The sequence below is a fragment of the Panthera uncia genome (assembly GCF_023721935.1).
Source record: "Panthera uncia isolate 11264 chromosome C1 unlocalized genomic scaffold, Puncia_PCG_1.0 HiC_scaffold_4, whole genome shotgun sequence".
NCBI lineage: Eukaryota > Metazoa > Chordata > Mammalia > Carnivora > Felidae > Panthera > Panthera uncia.
In genome coordinates this window covers 76,479,556-76,484,484 of record NW_026057585.1, presented here as the reverse complement: position 1 = coordinate 76,484,484, position 4,929 = coordinate 76,479,556, and the positions used below count along the sequence as shown (strand labels likewise).

The 4,929-nt window shown below is 53.4% G+C and overlaps 1 long non-coding RNA gene across 2 annotated transcripts; it reads right to left on the bottom strand.

The window, feature by feature from the left end:
- Positions 1-581: 581 nt before the first annotated feature.
- Positions 582-1,758, bottom strand: LOC125913750 (uncharacterized). 2 transcript variants are annotated; one of them, XR_007455064.1, is made up of 3 exons: positions 1,488-1,758; positions 1,175-1,391; positions 582-948 (listed from the first exon to the last, which is right to left on the bottom strand). It is a non-coding gene; the product is annotated as an uncharacterized LOC125913750 (long non-coding RNA). The 2 variants fall into 2 exon arrangements; XR_007455065.1 differs by having other exon boundaries at positions 1,180-1,391.
- Between the last annotated feature and the right edge of the window lie 3,171 nt (positions 1,759-4,929).

Here is a 4,929-nt window from a genome sequence, read left to right as displayed (position 1 = left end):
TTGGGTTTTGAGGCTTCTGTCACTTCTTGGTGAGAGGCAGTTGATGTACATGGATCCATGACTTCTGGTGCCACCTTACATGTACACACCAACCTTGTGCCCTGCCTGGAGAAGGTGATGGGTGTACAAGAGACAGTGGCAAGGACGGGAGGGAGGGAGGCGGTGGCAAGGAGGCGGGAGGGCCAATGGTCACATCCTTTGTAAAGCACCCCTAGGGCTTCCCTCAGCACCCCCAAGCAGCATTCCTGAGCATTCCCTTGTGCCCACTCCACCCACCTTCTGGCTCTAAACAGCTCTGCCATAAGCAGCTTTGTCGCACACATTTTTGCCATATTTTCACTGCATAACTAATTGGCCATAAGGCAATTTTGCCATCCCGGGTAACACCACAAAAAAATAAGAGGGGTGTTCCTTAAAAAGGACAGGATGACACATGAAAAGTGAATACCAAAGTAAAAAAAAAAAAGAAAAAAACTATTGCAAAACGCAAAGTATTTGAATACATTTAAAATACCGGCAAAATAAAAAAAATAAAAAATAAAAAATAAAATAAAATACGTACAAATCCATAGCAATGCAGTGAGAATAGCTGGTTTTATTTGGTGGATGAACCTTCACACTTGTCTTCGGAGCCTTTGGGTCGGAGTATTGCACATGTCTCTTTGCCTGTAGGTTCATCGTTCTGTGCAGCGTCACACGCCTTCGATTCTCCCTAAAATTTCTTCCTTCCTAAGAGAAAAATCCGTTTCCAAAAACTAGGATGCGTGTTTGCAAATGAGGTTCGCATTGCAACGTGAAAGCCTTCTGCGCCATTGTTTGTTCTTGGGATATTGTCGCACGTCCCTTGATAGACGTTCCAAAGCTGTCTGGCAGATGTGAGTTCAAACTCTGCACCACAATCCAGACGATCATGAGGGCTGAGATCTCTGTGGTATAAACATGGGGGGACTGGGTCCGCGGAGAAATGAAAACAAACTGTCAAATCAAACCGTCAACCAGTTATCTTCTCATCCTTTTAGGGCAAAATTGCCTTACACACAATTACTTACGGGGCAAAAAAACGCTAGCAGCAGGGACACTGAAGGCGGAAGTGCTGGACACGCCCCCTTCCTGACCCCACCCTCGCCAGCTGTCGCTCAGGGACCCGCAAAGCCATCTGGGTCCCCAAGGGTACCTCACCCACGCCAGATTGCCGAAGGTCTGAGCGAGCCAGGACCGCATCTGCCCTGCTCACGGCTCTTCTCCGGAGCCCAGCACAGGCCTCGCCAGAGCAGGTGGACTCCCTGACATCCCAAGCGGTCCAGAACCCAGGGAGCTGGCGTCAGCCGGATGTGGCTCCAATCCCTGCTCTGTGTGACCCTGCGCCACCTCTTCAGCCTCAGTCTTCTCATCTGCAGAACGGAACCAGCGACAAAAATAACGAAGCTGGTAATCTAGTACCTGGCACTGTTCAACGCTTCACAGGTGTTACCCATTAACACGCTTACCATGATTATTTCCTTAGTTGCAAAGTCGGCAGAGCTCTGTATCGCGCAGAACTATTCGTTGGTGTAAACCATGCCGTTGGCATAGACCACGAAGAAAGAAAAATGCTCGCCCTCATAACCCACCCCCCGCCCCCGATCAGCACGCGCTTCCGGCTTCTAAGACTGTATCTTAGAATCAATGAAATGCACAGTGTCCACGTCACAGAGCTGTTGTGGGATGGAATGGGGTAATAGCACGGTGCTCGATAAATGTTTATGGAACAGGCGAAGGCCAGGCTCCCATCCAGTGCTCTTTCCACTCTGCAGCCGCTGTCCACTCTGCTCTCGCTGCAGCACCCACAGCGCAGCAGGACTGACCGGCAGGGAGGTGGCCTCCGTGAGCCCACCTACTGCACAATCTCTCGGCTCTAAGACCCCGTCTTTCCTGCAGCCGAGGGCAGCCGGCCCTGACTGCCCTGAGAGTCCTCCTGTTCTGCAGCTGTGGCCACAGGCAGCAGCCTGGGAGCCAGCCCGCAGCCCTGTGGGACAGCACTCAGCACTCCCGAGATGGCCCCCTCTGCGCCTCAGTTTCCCTCTATGCAGCATGGGGCTGATGACTCCTGCTTCTTGAAAGCTGCTATGAGAAGCCCTCAAGACAATGTCTGTGACGCTCTCACCTTGCTCAGATGCCAGGAGCTTGTCCCACCAGAATGAAGTCCCCTAGACCTCTCTGCTGCCCACTTGAGCTCCATCCAAGCCTGAGAAAGTTCAGCAACTTGTCCCACCCTATCAGGTCAGTCAACCTCCCAAAGCTAGGGTCTACTGGGGCTCAGGGCCCAGAAAGGGGACTTTGGGCAGAGCCCCTCCCTAAAGGCCACCTGAGGCTAGGATCGCACAGGCCCCTCTTGATGCTTCCTTAGGAAGTTCTTCCCAACATCCGCCTTCTGTCCCTTCAGCAGCAGGAGCCCAGACTGCAGGCTGAGCAAGCCTAGTAAAAAAAAGCAGCTGGATCATCCTCCAGGCCTCAGACATCAGGGTCAGGGGTGGGGGTGGGGGGGACGGGGAGTGACGGGGGGAGGGGATAGATCATGGCAGCCCAGCCTCGAGTTTATAGCTATGCATCCCTCGGGCAGGACAGGCATTCATAAAACTCAATAACGTGTCCAATTTTCAGAAATATGAGTTCAGGCTTCTCTGTGTCTTTCTCCCAACCACCTCTGTCTAGGAGTGCCTGTCCCTCCCCTGCCACCTCCGGCCAGGACTGAGATCACCTGGTACAGGGGCCATGGAGGCAGAGTGAGCCCAGGCACCCCCACCCCCAGCCCAGAAATTCTGGCTCACCTAGGACCAGGCTGCCGCAGCTGCTTGGAAATAACAGTCCCCCTCTCTCAGTTATGATGAGCTCCTTATCTCTCTGTGCAAATTAGGAGCACTTCATGGTAATCCAGCCCGCTCCCGCCTCAGCAGACTCTCCAAAATAAAAGAGCTGAAACTGACTCATCAAACATTTAAGCTCCCCCACCGCCCCATCCCCCCAGCAGTCACGCCTATGAGGAGAGAGTGATGCTGCCTGTCCCCCTCTTCCTTGATTCTCCTCCCCAGCCTGAGACTTTCCCCGGGATCCAGGTGTCCAAGAGTCGGTGGTCAGCCTCCCCATGGGTCATACAGGGGCCCGTCCCTGAGCCCTGCTCACACCCTACAGAATGCACCAATAATAACATCCACCATTTATGGAGACCTCAGGACCAGCCAAGCCGGGCACCGGGCCAAGTGCTTTGCGCGAGCAGCCTCAGCCAAGACTTAGGACAGCCTTGCGAGGTAGGGGTACTAGCCCCATTTTTCAGATGAAGGACAATGACGTGTGGTGCTTTGGCCAAGGCTGCAGTGCTGGCAGGTGGTGGGAATGAACTACTACAGCTCCAACGCTACCTAAACCACCCTGCTAACTGCACCCCCGCCCACCACACGCCCCCGGGGGTCGTCAGAGCTTTGTGTCGATGCAGCTGTACACACGCACTCCCAGAACACGTCCACTACCACACTCATGTACCCAGGGCTTGACGTTAGATTTTTTTCCCCTCAAAATGGATCCAAAAAGGAATGTGAGGTGGGCTGCAAACCAGGGGCCCAGACTATAAAGGGGAAAATCAATTTGTAATGGAGGGAGCCGTGATCTCCCCGAGGTGCCTGGGACAGCGTGCCAGCTGAGCGAGCGAGCGAGGCACCTGCCTCCAACACAAGGAGGAGCACCCGCAGGCCTCCACTGCTCCCCGCTCGCCTGGGAGGCAGGACCCGTGCAGCCCCGGTCGTTTCCAGATTGCTGCTGCCAACAGGTACTCACTTCCGCTTCCTGCTTCCCAGTGGGGGCTCCCTTGCAGGCACAGAATTCCAAATGCTGCAGAAATAAATATTTTAAGGCTCTGTGGCCTGAGTCACCAGAGTTTGGTGGCAGCTAAGGCTCTGCAGCTGGCCCTGCCCACGGACCTGTTTAGCACACAATTAGGATGCAAACTAACATCCCTCAAAAGCTCCCCTCCGGGCCTCTTTGCTTCTCCCTTCAAGGCCCCAGTGGATTAAGAAGATTCAGGAACAGTGGGGAGGCGTTTCTCCCACCATCCTTATTGGAACAAGTCCCCAGCTGGGTTTCCGGGCTTGGCTCAGAGCCCTGCCTGGGGTTGGCACGCTAGCCCTCAGCTGCCCCCTCCTTCTGGCTCTCTGCAAACTTGCCCCACACCACAGCACACTCAAGTCTGAAAAAGCAAACCAGACTGCATCTTTATTTAGAACCCTTCAGTGATGGCCCGTGGGCCTTAGTTTACAATCCAACCAGTGACAGTGGCCTCCAAGCCAGACTACTTGACTGGCCCCTCTTGAATCTGATCTCCTCTCCCTTCACTCACCCTTTCCAACCACTTGGGCCTTTTTTTAATTCCCCAAAACAAGCCAAACTTTTTCCTGCCTCGGGCCCTTTGCACTCTCTGTTCCACTTTCTCCTGATCTGTATATGCTGGCACCTATTTAACCTTAAATATCACCCCTTCAAAGAAGCACTCACTGGGTGCCAGGCACTGCACCAAGTACTTTGTAACAACCTAAGGGTGGGGGAACTGAGGCATGGAGCTCAGCAAAGGCCACACAGTGACAGGGTATTCTAGCTTCAGAGTCTGGGTCCTTACCCATTGTGCCACACTGTCTCTGACTAAAGTGGCTTCCTTTCCCCATCTCCCTCCTTGGCATCTTCCCTTCTATCTTTACGTAGTTATCTTATCAGTCACTCCAATTGAATGTCATCAGTTCCTGAATACAGAAGTTTCTTCTACCTTATTCTCCCCTGTTTCCCCAGAACTCATAGCAGTGCCTGGTCAGGGTAGGTGCTCAATGCATACCTATTGGATGGATGGATGGATGAAGGGATGGATGAGTGGATGGATGGATGGATGGATGGATGGATGGATGAGTGGGG